Raw genomic sequence first — 22,532 nt, 5'->3', positions numbered from 1 at the left:
CCTAAAAAGCACTAATCCTGGGTTTTAAACCTACTCAAAAGCCTACTTTGCCTACAAAAACATCTTATCTACAGGCGTTCAAAAAACCAGAAACCAAGAGATTCAAACAGTACACCATTTAAAAGCATGCACCACGAAAGGTTAAATGCATGGAGTTTCAAAGTAACTTACCAAGGAAAGCGGTCGTGAAGATGGAAGTGAGAGTTTCGAGAGTCAATGAGCCCACCGTCTGATCCTACAGCACAAAGGAAGGTTCGCCGGAGAGAGTAAAGCTCTGGTTTTTAGGGTTTTCGACAGAGAGGTGGCGTGCGTAAAAAGGAAAGAAGTGGCTCAAGTAACCTTATATAAGTTTGTTTTTGGCGTTCAAAAGGCGTGATCATTAGTTTTCCATTTTCGAAGCATGGGGAAGCGTAATGGCCGTCAAAATTGTTTCTGGGGAACCGAAAAGCCTTGATTAGACAGGAGTGGTTTGCTTTTTCCAAGAACGCACGAAGGGCTCTGACACGTCAGAAGGGGTTACCGAAGGGTCGTTCATTCAAAGTTTATTTACTATTCGTGGTAAATAAACTTTGGGGGGCAAATGTTATCCAATAAATTAGCATTTGTGACGTGGCGAATAATCTCTTGACACGTGGCTGACACCTGGAGCGTCTGCTAGAGTATCGACCAGGAGAAACACCAGAAGCAGGACAGACCTGTCTTTACCACGACCAGACTGGTCGGTGGTTCCGCTGGCAAAGCAACATTTATGGAAAGATCTTATGAATCCCGAACTTATCTCATGTAATCTTCTGAATATCCCACGATTCAGGGGATAATATCTGTAACAATATTGGGCAACCCTCCATGAGCCTATAAATAGTAGGGGATGGCTCATGAGAAGGGGACTGGATGAGCCCAGAAATCATAGAGATTAGAGAATTTATCTAAGAAAACTTGTATTGTTTATGAGGAGTGTTGAAACTCATTGAACCCAAGTTCTCTGATCACACTTTTGATCCCATATCAATATCATTCTAAGTGGACGTAGGTCATTACCAGATCCTGGGGCCGAACCACTATAAATTACTGTGTTTTCTTTACTTTTGTCATTACGTTATTATCTATACATATTCGTCTATATCATTCATATTTTGACTCCGTGTCAGTTGGCTAAATCGAGGGTCAACAATTAGTATTTTTTTTTTTTGGTTTTTTTTCTTTTAGATAAATATATATATATATAAAGTACACCATTAACGTGAGGTGATGTTGACTGCTGAAAGTGCGGGCTCTGGGTAATTCGGCTGAGGTGAGGATCGTGATTGGGAAGAAGCTAATAAGCTTGGGGTTAGGTATATCTATTTCAGCTTTTGTCCTTTTCTTCATAAAAGGCCTCAAAATTGATCAAAAGAAAACTGCTCCCAGTTGATATAGCAATGCTATAGCATAGCATTTTTTCTCCTGCGACCCTGCTAAATGCTGAAGCAATGATATAGCAATCCACCATTCCAGAAAAATAATGCCTCTGCCCAGACTCCTCTGCTCAGCCTAATTCCCAGTTGTACCAACTCCTGGCTGACCTTTTTCTTTATTATTATTTTTTTTTCTGGGTTGCCTTTTTTTTTTTTATATATATATATATATTTTTTTCAATACACGGCAACCCCAAACTTTGCTCTTCAAGCGTCCTTTAGGCTGATAGAGGTCTTCTCTCGGTCGACCTCTCCACCCCAATAATGCTTCAACCGTTGCCCGTTGACCTTGAACTCCCTCCCTGACTGATCTTCTCGAACTAAAACAGCTCCGAAAGGGTAAACTTCAACCACTGTGAAGGGACCCGACCAACGGGATTTTAGCTTGCCAGGAAACAGTTTCAACCTGGAATTAAACAACAAGACCTTCTGGTTCTTCTCAAATACCCACTCCTTAATTCTCTGATCATGCCGCTTCTTTGTTTTCTCTTTGTACAGCTTGGCATTTTCATAGGCAAATAGCCGCATCTCGTCCAGCTCATTCAGCTGCAGTTTTCTTGCTTCTCCAGCAACTACAAGATCAATATTCAACTTCTTCAATGCCCAAAATGCCTTATGTTCTAACTCCACAGGAAGATGACACGCCTTCCCGAAGACTAAACGATAAGGTGACATGCCTAGAGGAGTCTTAAAAGCTGTCCTGTATGCCCAAAGCGCATCATCTAGCCGCTGTGACCAGTCCTTGCGGCTTGGGTTCACCACCTTTTCTAGAATCCCTTTTATCTCTCTATTCGAAATTTCTGCCTGCCCGTTAGTCTGGGGGTATTAAGCTGTGGCTATCTTGTGTTTGACGCTGTATTTGGCTAGCAAGGCAGCCAATATTTTGTTTACAAAGTGGGTTCCCTCATCACTGATCAAAGCCCTTGGAGTCCGAAACCTTGTAAACACATGCTTATGCAGAAACTTCATCACTACCTTAGCATCATTTGTGGGGCTAGCCACTGCCTCTACCCATTTTGACACGTAGTCAACAGCCACCAGAATGTATAAGTTCCCAAAGGACTGTGGGAATGGCCCCATCAAATCGATTCCCCAGACGTCAAATAGTTCTACCTCCAAAATACAGTTCAACGGCATCTCATTCCTTGCTGAAATGTTGCCTACCTGCTGGCAGTGGTCACACTTCTTAGCGAACTCATGATCGTCTTTAAAAATGGATGGCCAATAATATCCGGATTGGAACACTTTAGCTGCTGTCCGCTGTCCACCAAAATGGCCACCATATGGGGCTGAATGGCAGTGCTCTAAGATGCTAGACACTTCATTTCCAGGCACACAACGCCTCATTATCTGGTCGGGGCACTGCTTGTAAAGGTACGGTTCATCCCAGTAATAAAATCTGATGTCATGAAGAAACTTTTTCAGTTGCTGTTTGTTGAAGTCAGGCGGCTGTACTCCACTTACTAAATAATTCACAACATCAGCGTACCATGGGACACTTTCCTGGTCTAAAACTAGCAGCTGCTCATCTGGAAAAGAGTCCTGAATCTGTGTTTCTGCCTCACTGGTGATGCTGCTGTGATTGCTGGTTTCCAGCCTTGACAAGTGATCTGCCACCTGGTTTTCAGTACCTTTCCTATCGCGTATTTCCAGATCAAATTCTTGCAGCAACAAGACCCAGCGGATTAGCCTTGGTTTAGACTCCTTCTTGGCTATAAGAATTTAATCGCTGAATGGTCAGTGTAAACAATAACCTTTGTACCCACTAGATAAGATCTGAATTTCTCAAAAGCGAAGACCACAGCCAGCAGCTCTTTCTCGGTGGTGGAGTAATTTATCTGAGCATCAACCAGCGTTTTACTTGCATAATAGATGGAATGAAAGATTTTTCCCCTCCGCTGTCCAAGGACTGCTCCAATAGCAAAATCGCTGGCGTCGCACATGAGTTCAAAGGGCAAAGACCAGTCGGGTGCTACAATTACTGGGGCTGTTATGAGAGCTGTTTTTAACTTTAAAAATGCTTCTTGGCACTCAGCAGTAAAGTCAAATGTGCGGTTTTGTTCCAGCAAGGTACACAAAGGTTTAGACACTTTAGAAAAGTCTTTAATGAAGCGCCTGTAAAAACCAGCGTGTCCAAGAAAACTCCTTATTCCTTTCACTGTAGTAGGGGCTGGTAACTTCTCAATGACTTCCAGCTTTGCCTTGTCTAATTCGATCCCCTTTCTAGAAACTTTGTGGCCCAACACGATACCCTCTTGTACCATAAAATGGCACTTTTCCCAATTTAGTACTAAGTGGGTCTCTTCACATCTTGTTAGAACCTTCTCTAAATTCGCCAAACAGCCTGCAAAAGAGTCACCATAGACTGAAAAATCGTCCATAAAAATCTCCAAAATATTTTCTGCCATGTCCGAGAAGATTGCCATCATGCACCTTTGAAAGGTGGCTGGTGCGTTGCACAAACCGAAAGGCATCCGTCTAAAAGCGAACGTCCCATAGGGGCAGGTGAATGTGGTTTTCTCTTGGTCTTCTGGGGCTATAGAAATCTGATTATAGCCAGAATAACCGTCAAGAAAGCAGAAAAATTCTTTCCCAGCCAAGCGGTCCAACATCTGATCAATGAACGGCAATGGGAAATGGTCCTTCCTTGTAGCTTTATTTAATTTCCTGTAATCCATCCATACCCTCCATCCAGTCACTGTGCGAGTAGGAATCAATTCGTTGTTGTCATTCGTCACTACTGTAACCCCTCCTTTCTTAGGAACGCACTGGACTGGGCTAACCCACGAACTATCGGAAATCGGATAAATAATGCCATAGTCAAGCCACTTGATCACTTCTTTTCGGACTACATCTTTCATTACTGGGTTTAATCTTCTTTGCTGCTCCACAGAAGTGCTACAATCAGATTCTAGCAAAATTTTATGCATGCACAAAGCTGGGCTGATTCCTTGTATATCGGCCATAGTCCAGCCAATAGCCTTCTTATGCTGTCTCAGTAACGCCAGCAAAGACCCCTCAGCATTAGCTTCTAAACAGGAAGAAATTATCACTGGCAGAGTGTCATTGTCTCCCAAATAAACATATTTCAAATGGCTGGGCAGCGGCTTTAATTCCAGTTGAGGTGGCTCTTGAATGGACAGTTTTGGTGGCTGAAAATGCTTTTCAGGAAGGTTCAAAGCTTCGAAAAAATTACTGAATTTTCTGGCTGGTTTGCAAGAGTCCACCCAAGTAACTTGCGGTTCTTCTTCACTGCTAGAATCATCATAACCTTCAAAAATCTGAATGCCCTTCTCAGCCTTATCAACACCCTTATTAAACCTCTCAGCCACAAGTGTCTCAATCACATCAATACTAGAGCATTCTTCTATTTCGTCAGGAAACTTCATTGCCTTGAACACGCTGAAAGTAACTTGCTGATCATTAACTCTCATAGTGAGTTCCCCCTTCTGCACATCAATTAAAGTACGCCCTGTAGCAAGGAACGGCCGCCCCAATATAATTGGCACTTCTCTGTCAGCTTCATAATCCAAGATAATAAAGTCGGCTGGGAAAATAAATTTGTCAACATGCACTAAAACATCCTCAATTTTCCCTTCAGGATGGGCCATAGATATATCCGCCAGCTGCAATGTAACAGTTGTAGGCCTCGCTTCACCAATACCAAGCTTCTTAAAAATCGACATCGGCATAAGATTAATACTGGCGCCCAAATCACACAACGCCCTTCCAACATCCCGTCCCCCAATAGAACAAGGGATCGTAAAACTTCCAGGGTCCTTCAATTTTGGAGGGATTTTACTCTTCAACATAGCGCTGCAACCCTCTGTAAGAGCAACAGTTTCGAACTCCCCCAGCCTTCTCTTCTTCATCAAGATATCCTTTAAAAATTTGACGTAGTTTGGCATTTGCTCCAAGGCTTCCACCAAGGGAATGTTAATATGGAGCTGTTTTAACACATCCAGAAACTTCCTGAACTGCCCATCTTGCTGTTGTTTTCGAAACCTCTGAGGAAATGGTGGGGGCGGCTTTGGTATAGACTTTACTGGGACAGATTGCTGACCCGATGCTGTATCAACTGGGCCACTTTCAGTAACTTCTTTTGCTGGTTTTTTACTAGATTCTCCTTCAGTTTGGATTGAAGTGGGCTCCCCACTGCCCTTTATTTTCTCCTCAGAATTTTCCAGAATTTTTCCACTCCTTAGATTGATAGCCTTGCAATGTTCCTTCCCATCCCTCCTTGGATTCTCTGTGTCACTAGCTAAAGAACCTTGAGGCCTATTTTTTAATTCATTGGCCAATTGCCCCAGCTACATTTCAAGGTTTCGAAGAGACGCTGCCTGACTCTGTATCACTGCATCATTCTTGGCCATATAATCCCTCATTAGACTCTCCAACGAATTGGATTGAGAGCCTTGAGGGTGTTGTGGTTGTGGAGCCCTTGGCTGCTGAGAAAAACCTAGTGGATAAGCTTGCTTTCCTGGTGCTGGTGTGTTGCTGGAACTTGCTCCTTGACCCCCAAGACAGATTCAGATGCTGCCTCCAAGCTGGGTTATACAAATTTGAGTATGGGCCACTGTATCGGTTAAAATTCTGGTTTCCCACATAACAAACTGCTGTTGGGTTAGAAGGGCAATTTTCAAACATGTGCCCATCTCCACAATATACACAGGTAATGTCTCCACTTTGAATAGCAGCAGCTGGCTAAATGTTGTTCCCCAAACTCATATTTTTCAGAATATTAGTCATGGAGGCCATTTGGGCTGTCAAAGCAGTTAATGCATCTACTTCAAGAACCCCCGCCACTTTTCTACTTTGCGGAGCTCTCGTGTTGGACAATTGATAATTGTTGCTTGCAATTCTCTCCAAAATTTCGAATGCTTCATTATAAGACTTGGACAATATAGCACCATTGGCCGAGGCATCTAACACCATTCTAGAAGCTTCATTGAGGCCATTATAGAAGGTATCCATCTGTATACAGTGCGGGATGTCGTGGTGTGGACACTTCCGCAAAAGCTCCTTAAATCTCTCCCATGCATCAATGGTTGATTCATCTTCAAGCTGCTGGAAAGACATAATTTCACTTCTGAATTTTGCATTTCTGGTGGGAGGGAAATATTTGCGCAGAAACTTTTCAGCAAGATCATTCCAATTTGTGACGGAGTCAGGAGGCAAAGTGTTGAGCCATGATCTAGCTCAGTCTCTTAATGAGAATGGAAATAGCTTCAGCCTTAATGCTTCTTCACTCACTCCTTGAAGCTTAAAGGAATCGCTCACCTTCAAGAATGAACGGAGGTGGAGATGAGGATCCTCCGTTGGCATCCCGCTGAACTGCCCCACGGTTTGGAGCATTTGAAACATCACTGGCTTGAGCTCGAATTGAGCTGCTTGTATTTCTGGCCTCACGATGCCTGGATTTAGCTCATTAAACATGGGGGCAGCGTATTCCCGTATTGCTCTGGCTCTGTCATCCGCCAAAACAATGGGATTAGTAACTTGCTGGCCATCCCCCTCTTCATCAACATGCTCAGCCATAGTGCCTCGGCTGTTAGCCTTTTGAGCCTTCCTCCTTTTTCTGAAAGTACGTTCGATCTCGGGGTCAATAGGAGCAAGTTCAAAGTCCTCTTGTTTGTTCATGCACTAGATAAACCTGAAAGTACAAAGCCAGAACAAACAGATTTAAAAACAACAGAAATAAATTGCAAATTAGTTGATAAAACAGAATTTAATTTTAAATCCCCGGCAACGGCGCCAAAAACTTGGTGCGAAAATTATAGCAATTAAAATACGCAAGTATACGTAGTCGCACAAGTAATATAATGGTAAATGAGTATCGTCTCCACAGGGATTTTAAACTAAATAATTGCAAAATCAACTAAAGAACAATTCAAAAAGACAATAACCAATTCAAGGGAATAATGGGTAATTGAATCTGGAATTAAAAGTATATATGCAGAATTAATTAAACTAAAATAATGGAACCAAGAGAAATCAAGTCTGTGAGGAAATTCTATGTGAACACGTGATCTGGGTGGTTAATCCCCCTATAATTTCTTTCCAGTTGCTATAGCATAAGTTCAGCAATGGCTCAACAATTACATCCAGAGTTAATAGATTTCAAAAAAACGCCCAGTAAGTCTTTTCCAAAACCCACTGTATAATGCATACAACCCTCTCAACACACTCCTGTATTAAACCAGATTGCAAACAGTCTATTAAGCATCAAATCTTGTGTTATACAAGGCAGCAAAATATCCCTATTTCACCACTAAAATTTACCTACAAATAGGCAAGTTTCTTGCATCAATTAAATGGGTTCAGCTAGCTTAAGTTTTTCCAAACTTAGATCTAGCTCAGTAATTGTCAATTATGGCCAGTAAATAACAATCAATAGCAGTAGTCACACTTAATTGAACAAGGATACAATTACTTTAACCATGCATCAAAACATTAATTCATATTGTAGGGTTCATAACCACCCAAACCTCTAAGGATTAGTTCATGTCTGAAATGAAAAGTACAAAACCAGTAGCAAATAGATTATCCATAGAGTTGTTCACAGTTGAAATGGAGAGAAAATTTAATACAAAATTAAAAGGAAGAAGGAAAGAGTATAATGAATTGATGAGCTCAAGTCCTCCTAGGCGTCTGCCGTGGTCCTCTTCCCTTTTTGGTATTTTCTCTCTGTTTTCTTCAGCTTTCCTCTGTACTTCTTTTCTTTCTTCAAATGGTGATAAAATTTCTTTCAGAATAATGGTTCCCCTCTATGTTGCGGCTGCCCCCTCTGTTTTAGGGTACTTTCCTTTACCCTAATAGGAAAGTCAATTCCCACATTGTCCTCCAAGAGCCACATCACCCAGCTGACTTAAGTTATTAAAATTCTAGCCACATAGGCGCTGATTTCACTCGTTAAGTCCAGCTGTCTTCTAGCCACGTTACCTGCCTGATCCCTTGCATTGCTGTGTGGTGATGCTACGGCATTTAAGTAGCAACACGCCCCTTTCAGAATTCGTTTTTCCCCTTGCTTCCAGCAGTCCCCTTTCACATATTTTGTAAGCTTCCTTTCCTGATTAACACAACAGAGTAATTTACATAAAAAACACTGAGAAATATTACAATACAAACCTAACTCTTACCCAGACTCACTACCTAGAATAACACACTAAAACTGACAAAATTACATGAAATAAGGACTCATTACTCTTTTTAATTTTGAAAAGCAAGTTCAAAGATTATAAAAATAACTCTAAATCCTAGAGTTATCAGGGATATTTCCTGTCCCTGTGATTTGAATTTTGAATTTCAAATAATTAGTTTATTTAATTATATATATTTAATTATTATTTTTAAATATGATTTCAATTAAATAATCAAATAGGTTATAAGTAATTAGTTTTATTTTAAATAAAATAAAGATTAATTAAATTAGTTAATTATATTTATAAACCTTAAAAGAAGCAATATTTTTCAAGTAAGTTGTTTACAGAAGTTTTGACTGTCAGACTCTCTCTCAGAAAAAGAAAGCGATAGTTTTTCTAAATCTGAAAACTATTCGAAATCTCCTCTCTCGATCAAACCTCTCTAGATCTCATGTGTTGAGTACATCTAGAGAGGTTTAAATAAACATTTTGAATCACATGCCCACACACATCCTTGTGTGTTTGAGGATTGGTTTGGAAGATCAAGATGTGAGCTTTCAGAATCTGGATAGGAAGATCGTTGATTTATACAAAAAAAATTTAGATTCTTGATAGGCTACAAGTGGTAATCTCTAATCTATTTGTATGTGATTTAATATATCTATATATGTATGATCCTGGTTGATATTAATAATTTTTTTAAAAAGAGTCATTCTGTTGTGTGACTCTGATTTACACTTTTAATACCAACAGTTATTGGGGCCAGTGGCGCTAGCTGTAGTGCCGACCTAGCCTCTTCTACATTGATGAACCTCTGAGCCCAATGAGAGAACTATGTGATTGTTTGCACCGACTTTCGTTGTATGTCATCCCAGAAAGGGCTACCTGGTAAGATTCCAACTCTAACTTCCATTAGATGGCTACTTTCGTCAAAATCGCGAGCACATGTCGCCTTGATGTTGAATCCAGCCGAATACTTCTTTAGTGACTCTCCTGGATGTTGTCGGACATTCGCCAAAGATGAAGCTTTAGGCTCGATGCTCCTTGAAGCCCAAAACTTCTTTTTGAACTCCTTTGACAATTGTTCCCATGGCGAGATTGAATGTATTCGAAACTTGTCAAACCATCTTTTTGCAGCTCCTGTCAGTGTCGTTGGGAAGAGCATGCATCTGAGCTCGAGGCCAATGTTACTAGCTCTCATAACTGTGTTGAATGTGCTCACGTGGCTACCAGGATCGGTGTTCCTGTTGTATGGTGCCACGTGTTGCATCTTAAATCCATTCGGAAAAGGCATGCTTGAGATATGAGAAGCAAAAGGCTCGAGGTCCTCATCTGAATCATAGGCTTTCTCTTTGTTCTTTCCTTTTCGAGGGAGCCTGAACTGTTCCTCGAGCTAATTTATCCTTTCCTGGACTAGATCTACCAGGGGCGGAGCCTGCACTACTGTGGGCTTGTTATTGTTCCAAGGAACTTCAGGCCCTTGTTGTAGTATCGAGTTATAATTATTCTCGTATACAGGCTATAAGGGCTCCCTTTGGGCATTTAGATGTGCCCTTAAGTCAGGATTTTTTTGTTGTATTGCCCACGGCTCAAGTTTAAGTGGACCATTGTTAAGGTAATTCTCATTATACGTTGAGTCGGCTATAATCTTGACTATCGTCGAGAAAACTGACAGTCCTTTACTATTTTTGGGCATAGTATCAAGGTGGATTGTCTACGTGCACTTTAATTCCAGTTACACGTGACCTTGATAGATAAATCCCAGGAAGATGGGGTTGTCATGCCTATCTATGCTATTAATCAGCCCCTATTGGGGCCTCGTGGTTACTCCTTTGCTCGGTTCGGGCCTGAGGGTTCTTGTCTCGACTTGCACTCCTTGCACTTCGGGCAGGCCTTTGAGGTGCCCCTTATCTAGTTTGAGTTCCACTTGGAGCATGTGGCACATCTCTTGCTAGTGTTGGATACCTTAATGGAGAGGGTGGATGCCTTATTGGAGATGGCGGTTGTCTTCCATTGTTCTCAGTTGGCCTTGCCGAGTAACGCTCTGGATAACCAAGATAGTTACATTGTGTGTTTAAAATAGTGCTTAACCTGCTAAGCAAGTCGTTTGAACTTAAATGCATAACTAAAGACCAAGTCAAGGTCATGTAATAAAAGATTTGGTCAACAAAATGATTATTTTTCATTAAAATATTAAGTTTGTACCCGGGATCTAAAAAAAATGGTTTACCGACTTGTAAAAGATAAGCAGATACAATTTAGTCGTCTTAAGCGGCAAAAACAAGGTTTAACCGTAGTTCCTCCCAAGCTATCCCGATCGTGGCGATCGAGCAGGCTGTGTATGTACACACCGCCCCTGAAGCTCTCCAAGTCATGGTTGGTCCAGCTATCAACTCCCTTACCTGCACCACGTAGCACCTGTGAGCCAAGGCCCAGCAAGAAAACTTAAAACAACAAGCACAACTAGGCAACAATATAAAAGCAGTAATATAATTCACCAGATTCAACTAACAATATAATATATGCAACAATCTCAATAAGAGTACTCGACTTAATCAAACATATAAATCAATCTCATCAATCAATACAAATAGTTAAGCGTGAACCACGCTTCTATTTATTGTAAACTGTCCAAGACCGATGCCCTTAGGCCGAGTCCACTGGCTTTAAAGTAAAACCTGGCACCATTAGGCTGGGCTGCGTTCTGCACGCTTGCTATCGACCCCCGACACCCTTAGGCCGGCTTGTAAACAAATATAATCACAAATGCAAAATGCATAGCAAGTAATCAATGGCAACGTATACAAGCATGCCTAATCAGATATTCTCAGCTACATATATGTTCATGTTCATATTATACTCATATAAGGGATTTAAGCCCCAACCACAATTTGGGTGTAGTTTTCTTAACTCAGGTCCCGAGCAACTAGCATATGGCATCCCCGAGCACTATCCCTAATCCTTGAGCCCTTGCGGTATAACCTAGTCACAATGCAATAATGGATAACCTTAAGATCTTAAACCATTTAAAAACTTTGGATTCAAATACTAGCCTTCGAGACCTCGATTTATACTAAACCGGGTAGTAGAAATCGTCCCGAGCGCTTAAGTTTTAATTCTCGAGCCTCCCTGAGCCCTAAGACAATCCTAGGCTAAAACTGTCTAGGAGGGTCGCGGCGCGCCTCAAGTCAAAGGCGCAACCTCTGCATCTGGGGGGAGGCAGGTCGTGACTTGCCCCCTAGGGTCGCGGTGCGTCTTCACGTCAGCAGCCCTCCCAGGGCCTTCTGGGCACGCAGGTCGCAGCGCCCATGAACTGGGTCGCGGCGTGTCACGGGCCGGATATTTGGGTACTCCAACTAGACGGAATGTGCGGCACTTGCAGACTCTTCAAGCTAGCAAGTCAGCCTACAACACACACCTACAGGCAAACAAACTCAGTGGTTAGCCACATACACATCTCGGACATGCAACGGGCAATAACGAAGTATGAGCAAGCACAAAGCAAGACATTCCTAGGAACGTCCACACAACACAAAGCACACAACAAGGCAAGTGGCACGCAATGGCCCAACGAAGATAACAAACAAGTAACACATAGGCAACAAGGAAGCACACAGGGGAAAGTATGGATAAATATTGTTTTATTAATATATAGCCTTGATAGGGCAAGGGAGTACACAGCTTTGGCCCTTATCTGCTGATGGCCATGGTGATTCCCTAAGTCACCAGGTCACCTCCCCCTAAGGAGCCTTCTAGGGAAATAAGGTCTTCCTAGGAACATATATGATTTTTGTCTGGGAGACATATGCCTAATTACAAAACTGCCACTACCCTATCCCATGAGGTTGCTTGGTGCAAGACTTGACTAATGATCAAGCACCAAGGCATGCTCACTTACAAAATGGCCCCATGTGGGTGTGCCAAAGGGGCAGCACACCACACGGCGTGCCCCCGTGAACCTAAAAATCCCTAGGTTTTCAACGATTTTTCCCAACTCAACGGCCTAGAACCCAGCCTACTTATACACCCAAACCATAACCAAACCTGAAATCAAGTCTAGGATCCACAATAACACAACATAATTATTATAATTACCCTAGGAACTAATCCATATCTTCAATAGAACTCAGATTCAGACCAAAAGTTCAAACCTCAATAAAACCTAAACTATAACAGAGTTCATCAAGAAGACAGGGTACAAACCTTACCTCAAACTGCAGACTATGCCCCTGAATAATCCTTCATTGATCCTAGCTCCAATTCCTCAGTCCCCAAGCTTCCCATCTTCAAATTCCTAGGCAATATCTTCAGATTTTCCTAGCTCAAACCCAAGCTTTCCTCAAGGTTTTTCCTTCATACTCAAAGCATTTCAAAGCAATATCTTCAAATTTTCCTAGCTCAAACTCAAGCTTTCCTCAAGGTTTTTCCTTCATACTCAAAGCATTCCAAAGGGAGGAGAGAGAGACACGTGAGAGCAAGAGTGAGGGAGAGGTTCTGATATGTTCTAGCTAAATCCTAGAATTATCTGGGTATATCCTTTATAAAAAGATAGAAATACCCCTTAAACAAACTCAGCTTCTCATTGCCCCTCAAGGGCAAAGTGGTCACTTATCCTAATTCCCCCTATTTCCTCGAGTCGTCCTACAAATCCCCAATTAATCCTGTCATGTCCAACTAATTACCAAATATTTACCCATTACTTGATGAACCCCAAATACACTAAGCTTCCCAAAATACCCCTAGGCTCACCCCGAGCCGGGTATTAAACCCCGATGCGACTATTCTGCTAATCCGGTCACTAGGATCGCCTTGAGCCGTATAATGTGAATATATCCACATAATAATGTGGTCTCAATCATTTACTCACATATAATAACATTTATGCCCGCAATGGGCCAATATTACAGGTATGCCCCAACTGTCAAGATTGGGCCCACATGCATTTTCAATACAAATAAACATGCATTTAAATATATTCATTTCATCATATATATATATCATGCATGCCACATAGTCACGCATTTAATCAGTTAATCGCACATATATCCAGTTGTGCTCTCTCAGCACGCTAATCAAGGCACTAAACCCTACTAGCATTTTTGGGACGTTACAACTATCCCCTCCTTATTGAAAATACAAATCTCGTAAATCTAACTGTAACCACAGAGTCCAGTCCTTTACCTTTTATCCTTTAGTAACACTCCCATTAGAGTGACAATTTTATTCCATAAGACCTTATCTCATTATCATAATTCCATTAGCTTTTCCTTGTGCAATAAATCCCACTGAAATCCTAGGGTCTCCTCATATCATCAGCGGTGATTATCATACATTTCCTTCCTTGACATTGGCACCAGCAACATTCAAAAGCCATCACCCATACTACGGTAAGGCTAATCTGTAGGCCCGTGTCCCAGTCCTTGGTAAAATCTCAGAAGTCTTATTAAATCGGGAGTCAAAACTCCTTTTTCTTTCCCAAAATATCTTATTCTTTCTTGTCTACAATATTCGGAGAAATACAAAGTCTCTTGTCCTAGAACTTCATGTTCCCATATTTGAGATTTGCGAACTCTTATGTCCTTCTAGATAGGCAGACACTTCTTCCCTAACAATCCTAATTACTTCATTGGTTTCTTCGAACCAATATTGAACCACAATATTCTCTATCTTTCATTTTATTACTTGGAACAAGTACTTCTCGTTCTCTACCTTAATATATCTTATGCATAATCACCCTAGTCATTGACCGGCATTCACCACTATGACTATTCAATCAAGGGACCGTACTTATCGCAATGCCCCAAACACTTGCACGTTCGATGTATAATTCTCAAAATCTGAGTCACTTCTTTAGATTGTCAGTTTATCTGAAGGTAACCAATCATTCTAAGTCTCAATCTTATACTCTTTGTCTTCTACATCCTTTCCAAAACTTGGAAAATAATGGGTCTAAGTCCAACACCATCAGCCTTGGTGTCCCATGGAAACATACATTCTCCCTTCACCCATGCCCATCATTATGATACTCATTCACACAAATCAAGGTGTGTTAGCTCAACCTGTTGTGCCACAACCTTCCATGTCCAACCATTTTACTTGCAGTCTAATGTGGTCCACCCTTACGGTCCACCCCTATACCTTTTCACCTTTCAATATACAAATTTTTGATCTTAACATCCATTTAAAATTCCTGGTTAAAATATTCATAAGGAGATAATATAATACTCATCTAGAATCTCCACCTCAACACCAGGCTCCACCGGATCACTTATCCGATCTTCATATCTTAATTCATTCATACTACAATAGTAGGATCCTGATCCATTCCTACAATATCTTCTCTCTGAATTTCATTGTCCATAGAGATATATATGTCCATTATCATCTATAGAAATTATATCAGTCTTGATCGTTACCTCGTCTGACTTTACTATAATTTGTGGCGTCCTATCCAACTGGCGCGGATCTTTCCAACTTAGGAGGTCAACTTCCATATTAATTTTCTCTTATGCAATCAGGGGTTTCCAATGTGAATCACCCATTAATTGCCATTAGGTCTTGGTCTCAAGTTTATTCCTCTACAGATGACCAAATGCTCAAATTATTTATGCTAATACACTCACTCCTATTGCGCAAGTGCCCACACTGCACCCTAACCATGGCAATCTAGCACTATTGTCAACTTAATGCTTTATGTATAACATTTGTGCTCTTATTCTTTCATCTACCGTGAAGCACGAACAACCATCCTTTCAGTCTATACTTGGGTGCATCTTAATCTTTGATGCATCGCCTTGTAGTTTCATGTCTCAAACAAAGACAATATCCACCATGTAGTCCTCCGGCATTCTTCCATTACTTATGGATTCTAATACCATAGGGTGCTGACCAATCCTTATTTTATCTTCTGAAAATAAAATACAAAACTATCCATTCAGTCTAACTTTATGTTCTTGTGTCATCCCAATCTAGGGTGTAGCTGTCTTCAAAGATGCTTCAGGTAGTAATTGACATGTCTTACTGGTCTCACTATACTTCTCACCCCTCAGGCATTCTCCGGTAAGTTCTTTGTGACTTTTGATTGAATTCCTTCATACATGATCCCTTCACTTCCTATAACATGACCTTGAGTACCTTTGGAGAAATCGAAGCTTACACTTTCTGGAGCCTTACCTGAAACCTTGCTTCATCATTCTTAATATTATAAATGCAGTAGTCGTTCGCGTTCTGCTTCTAACTGGGAGTAGACCAACACATTCCTAACCAATTTGAATATGACTCATCCATGCCGTTCCTGTAATCTCTGCTTGTCAAACTTACCTATGTCATTGAGGCATTGGTCAGTTAAGAACCTTCACTAATAATCCATCACATCCCACTTGGTGCAAGAAGTAATATCAAGAATGTCTCTTTCCTTGATCCTCAGCTAGTAATAACCAGATCGAAGATCAATTCCTGAGAACATTGTCCTATCTTGCAACTGGGCAATTGAACCCTTCATCCTTAACAGGCGATGTCGAAGTGTCCCTTGACACGATGCTCCGTCTGATCCATCCTCAAATCAGATACTTCTTCAACTGAAGCATTAATTCTTTCTACTAAGCTAATATCATCCTTCATGATGACCTTGAAACTGAGTCTATCCATACCTACAGCCCATAGCGTACCCAACAATTCCTTGCGCGCCCATCTGAAACCCTACTAGCCAACCAAGTTTCCATTCACTCCAACTAATATATTCCAAGTGGTACCTACCACAATATTTTGGCATCCCGTAGAACAATCGGGTCCTTCCCTTTCAAGTCCAGACATTACCACCATATTTTATAATCCATGGTTGTCTCTTATTTAACAAATTAGCTCCTACTCAGGATCATTTCAAAACTCTCATATAACGAGCTCATTCACTTCTACTATAAACCTTTTACCACTTGTATTATAATTCTTCTCTTGAATGTTACCAACTCTTCCCTAGCAGGCACTAATATCTTAAGCCCCATTGTATAACAACCTTGAGGCATGTACTTCATATCTTAATCTTTTCTGGGAGATACGCAGCACTGAATTCTTCCAGCTCATTATATAACAAAGAACGAGGACTAACTAGTCAATCGGTCACCTCTAAGGGACTATCGTCAAGATCTAACTGTAATGAGGCAGACCAGTCCTCCCTTCCCTAATCTCGAGCAATCCGCCTTAACGTGCTTAACAATTCCATGTAGAAGACATGCCTTCACTTAGCGTCCTCCCAGATGGCGTCTCCCGCATCTAGCGCATAGTAAATAACTTTACCAGGCCTCATCGCTGCCCTGGCGACTAACCTGTAAAATATAACCCTTCCTATCAAAACCAAGAGTAGTAGAACTATCAGGGGTCCTTCTTGTCTGGTTACTGGGCATATGCCCTTAATTAGTCCGGCAAATGGGAATACCATTTCCTGCGCTTCTTTCCCTATAAAATTTTCACTCCATATCTCATCTCTTATGTCATTAATAACAAGGCCCTCCCCGCTGCCCGAATATATATGAAAATCTCATGCACTAATGCGACCCTGATGCTCTAGACCATCCCAGAGTTCAGTACGTAAATAAATCATTCTTTCCAGACTACATCCGCTTGTATCAAACCCAAAACGGATTGACCAACCTATCAAATTCATTTACATACTCTGTCATTGTCTTGCCATTCTGAACCGAGTTCATAAACTCATCAGTCTTCGCAGTTCAAACTGCATCACAATAGTCTCTTTTATCAAATTACTATCTGAATTCCTCCCAACCCATCATAACAACATTCCGGGTCTGGGGTACTACTTTCCACCACATCCGAGCATCCTCCTGACACATATGCATGGCGCAACTACCCTATCATGGCCTACCATTCTCATATCATCAAGGATGGAGTTAATCACGCCCATCCGCTGACCAGTTCTTGGGCAAACCCAAACCTCGCTCAGAAACTGGAGGACAATGCGTCCAAAGTCTTTCATCCGGTAACTCTTATCTGTTTCCATCCTCAGGTTGAACCAACACTGGTGCTCCTTATTGTCAAGATATACAAAGCAACATTTCCCCAACGGTACCCGCTGTCTCAATCATCTAATCTCCTCATCCTCCTCATCCTAATCTAACAGCCTTACTCGCATACCAGCAAACATCTGTTACGAATTCCAGGGGCAGATGGAGGCATCTGACCCTAACTATGCCCACCATTCTAACAATACCAGGTCCAATTAACTATCTTTAGTAGTAGTAGTAGTAGTAGTAGTAGTAGTAGTAGTAGTAGTAGTAGTAGTAGTAGTAGTAGTAGTAGTAGTAGTAGTAGTAGTAGTAGTAGTAGTAGTAGTAGTAGTAGTAGTAGTAGTAGTAGTAGTAGTAGTAGTAGTAGTAGTAGTAGTAGTAGTAGTAGTAGTAGTAGTAGTAGTAGTAGTAGTAGTAGTAGTAGTAGTAGTAGTAGTAGTAGTAGTAGTAGTAGTAGTAGTAGTAGTAGTAGTAGTAGTAGTAGTAGTAGTAGTAGTAGTAGTAGTAGTAGTAGTAGTAGTAGTAGTAGTAGTAGTAGTAGTAGTAGTAGCAGTAGTAGTAGCTGTAGAATTTTAGTTTTCATGGATATTGGTCAAAGCTGGGATTTAGTTAGAAACTCCTAGAAATAGTTATGGATTTTATAAGTTTAACCTATGGTTTAGAAATATTAATTTTATCATAAGGTTTGATTAATGAATATAGTCCTAAGAATATTATTTATTATAACCTAAGGTTTAGATATAATAATTGAGAATGTGACACTTGTCACATGTATGATTATTAAGGATTTAAATATTTTTTATGAATAGTTTAATTAAAAGAAAGATCTAGAAGCTCTAGAACCTTCCATTATCTGTTAGGATTACGTTTTACTCAGTGAAAGTAGTTTTAATCAATTTCAAATTATTCTGAAGTGTGCAAAAACGTGTTTAAAATATCAGCGTATGCCGATATATCGCAGCTATAAGGAGCCGACATATCGCCTATGATTGATACGAAAAACACCTCGACTTCGCACGAACAGAACCACAGACCCTCGGGATCATGGTAGGGGCGATATATCGCCTACCCTAGGCGATATATCGGCTCCAGTGGCCAATTTTTGAATTTTCATAGAATTCTAAACTAGAAACAACCCTCAACAACCTTGACTCGTTCTTGAACATTTTTTACCGAGTTTTGGGCATCTATTGAATAGATAATTCAAATTTATTCAATTTTTAATCATTTATTTATTCATTTTAAAAGGAGTTAGTTTCACTCCTTGAACTCAATAAATAAGGACCCTTCACTCAGCCATTTTCATCATCTATCAAGCACAGTTCAGAGCCTCCAAGCTGCTAAGTTCGTTATAGAGAGAAACACCAGGGTTTTGGGGTTAAAGATTTCAAATCTAAAGCTTTTATAAACACTTGGGAAGTAAGTTTTTGTGTGATTTTTGGTGTTTGAGGTATAGATTGAGGTTCTAAGCTATCCAAGGTATTCTTTATCTTTAGGTTTAGTTCACTATAGTTTCTATTATTCTTTCATTTTTCTTCAAATCCTAATTTGTGATAGTGACTTTTGGTTAGGTGTTCAATTTCTTTGAAACATAAAGTTTTCAGTAAATTTATATCCTGATGGTTTAGATCTTCTCTTCATCTTATTTTCTTTAGGAAACTTATGGTTTCTTTATGTTTGGTTTTAGGAGTTTCAATCCCACTCTTGTCTCCAATATTCCGATTTTTAGTAAGGAAAATTAGATAGTTTAGTATTATGACTTAGTTTATGTAGTTTATGATATAGTTTATGTTTGTATGACCTAACATTTCAGGTACAATAAAGGGGTAAGTGTGTCTGGACCTAAGGTGTCCAATGATGTATGAAGGACTATGTCCGGTAGGCTCGGTTGCCAAAACTTTATGGCAGACCTAAGTGATGTCCGGTGTATGACAGACTTATGTCCGGGGCTTAATTGTCACCCCCTGTATAAAGACTTATCTTTTTATTATATATGACTTGTTATTATGACCTATAGTTATGATTATGATTTATGACCTATGACCTATAGTTATGATTATGACTTATGACCCATAGTTATAATTATGAGTATGACTTATGACCTATGGCTTATGACTTAGAGTATGTGTAGAGTCCAAGAACTTTACTTAGATCATTAGATAGTAGTAGTAATGGTAATATCTAGTAATAGTTGTAGTATATTTATGACTGTGGATTTTGGTTCAAGCCGGGACTTAGTTGGACACTCGTAGTAACACTTATAGATTTTATAAGTTTAACTTATAGTTTAAGAATATTAATTATAACCTAAGGTCTGATTAATATGGCTGATTATGAAGGTGATATTTATTATACTATAAGGTTTAGATAGACCCATTAAGGTAATGACACTTGTCATATGTTTGTTTAATGAATAATTAAGTATTTTGAGGAACAAGTTTATTAAGAGTAATATTTGAACATCCTAGGGTCTGCCAGCAGCTTTGAAATCGTTAAAGGACTTAGTCAAGGTTGTTTACTCAATTCAAATTAGGCTGAAAAAGTGTAAATACGTGTATAATATTTTAGCGTATGCCGATATATCGCAGCTCTAGGGGGCGATATATCGCCATACGGGGATACGAAAAAACACGTAGCTTCGCATGACAACCTCGACCAGCCTCGGGCATATGAAGTCAGGCAATATATCGCCTATATTGGGCGATATTCGGCCCATGGGCATAAAATTTGAATGATTTTGAAACCGAGCTCATTTTATTCCTTAACCTCTTGATAAGTCCAGCATCTTCTTTCTGACCGAGTCTTCAGCCTCTGCTGAACGATTATTCAAATGTTTTTCAATTAAAAAAGCCATTATTTTATTCAAGTTAAATGAAGATCTTTTAATTCCTGAACTCTATAAATAGGACCTAGTACCCAACCATTTCTTCATTCATCAAGCTGAGTTCAGAGCCTACAAGCTGCTAGGATTACTTTAAAGTGTTAAACACTTGGGTTGGGGTTATAAGCTTAATAAACACTTGGGAAGTAAGGTTTATAGTATATTTCAGTTCGAGGTATAGTTCGGTCATAGAAGCATTCAAGGTATTCTTTATCCTAGTTCATTTCTGTATTGTTCTTATAGTTTTTCTACTCAAATCCTAACTCGTATTCTCTATTCTTGGTTAGGCATCTAAGATCTTGAACGTGAGATTCTTGTTGGTAAGTATCATTTGATGGTGTAGTTTTTTCTTTTCATCTCTATTCTTTTAGTAATACTCACCTTCTCATTATGGTATTTAGGAATGTTCCAAAATCCCGACTTTTTTCTCATCATCGCGGTATATTGGTAAGGAAAATAGGATAGTTTTATATGCTTATATGTTATGTTGATATGTTATGATAAGTTATGCTATAATATGTTATGTTATGTTTTCTTATGTTTCCTGGTTATGATTTACCCTATTTCAGATATTAGACAGGGGACGTAGATGGGTTATCATAAACCTACCATGTGATCTAACCTACCTCAGATATTAGAAAGGGGAAGTAGATGGTTTATCACATGTTTTAATGGCCATTAATAGTATAGTCTTATATGATGTATGTCTTTATAGATATATGTTTATAGTTTATAGTCTATGTGTATGTACATGTTTTATGCTTGTAGTAGATTTTCCTTGCTGGGCATTAGGCTCATTCCTTTATGTTTAATATGAGTAGGAAAATAGCTATGGCGGCGGGAAGATTCTTGGCAGCTTGGGGATGTGTATTGAGGCAGGATGGAATCGGTGGATTGAGCATTCGATTTGAGGATGAAGTCGTTTCCTAGTCTTTTAAAAATTAACTCATTTATTTAAAGTTATATTATGTTTTTATTTTAAAAACAATGGGATCCCATATCCTACTTTAAATTGTACGTAGTTTAACATTTGTTTTACAAGTTTTAATGAAGTTATGATTATTTCACTTGTGAGTTTTCTTTAAGATTAGTATAGTAGTTATTAATGGTCCAAGGTCTAGAATAGTTGGGTCGTTACAGTATGATTTATGATTTATGACTTAGATTATGATTTAGAATTATGACTTAAGATATAATATGACCTAGAGTTTTGTGTTTGTATGGCTCTTGTGAATCTATGTTATGTTTGATTATATGATTATATCACTAACTCTTGTCTGTATTTTCCTTACAGGGCTTAGAAGCTCACTCCTTATGATGTTGTTATTTCAGGAAATTAAGGATAAAAAGGTCGGTGGCGAGTGGGGACCTAAGAGCTTCGTGATGTACTCGTGGGGACCATATAGTCGAGGAAGATCAAGCGGGCCTATTTATTTATTTTTATCAAAGAATGTTTTATTTTAAATTTTTATCTAAATGTTGCTCATTTTTATGTTAAAGACAATTATTTTATTTTTGTAAAACCATGGAACCATATATTTATTTTCAAGTTTTTATTCAATAAACGAGCAATATTTACGATTATGACCCACGATGTGTTCTTGATAATCTATGAGAAATTAGGGCGTTACACCAGCGCTCACTGCTCTGCCTTGCCCTTGTTCTTACCTACAATAGGAAACAACTAGGTAAGCGAAAATGCTTAGTAAGTTCAACCTTAAAACAAAAGCATGCAGAGAATTAGGGTTCAAAATCCATCCAATCCCTACACAATCAATTTCAAGAAAGCAAAAACGTCCTGGCAAACTTATGGTCATACCTGATAACCAATGACAAATTATTTCATATAAACAGATAAAAGTACATATATTATATCATAACTATTTCTTATCAACAATTAAATCCTTGCATTCAGAAAATCCCAAAACAAGCAGATATAATATATCACAATATAATTCGAGACCAACGCTTGACAACTTCCAACAGTTCGGGCATAACACGCCCTCCAGCATAAATGTTAATCTGTAAGAGAGAA

General features: G+C 39.7%; 1 non-coding gene across 1 annotated transcript; it reads left to right on the top strand.

Moving 5' to 3' along the window:
• Positions 1 to 6,444: 6,444 nt before the first annotated feature.
• LOC133787455 (small nucleolar RNA R71) lies at positions 6,445 to 6,551 on the top strand. The gene has a single exon (XR_009872476.1). It is a non-coding gene; the product is annotated as a small nucleolar RNA R71 (small nucleolar RNA).
• Positions 6,552 to 22,532: the final 15,981 nt, after the last annotated feature.

Source organism: Humulus lupulus, chromosome 6, assembly GCF_963169125.1.
Source record: "Humulus lupulus chromosome 6, drHumLupu1.1, whole genome shotgun sequence".
Classification (NCBI taxonomy): Eukaryota; Viridiplantae; Streptophyta; class Magnoliopsida; order Rosales; family Cannabaceae; genus Humulus; species Humulus lupulus.
The sequence above is the reverse complement of the archived record's forward strand: the minus strand, read 5'-3'. Positions and strand labels throughout refer to the sequence as shown.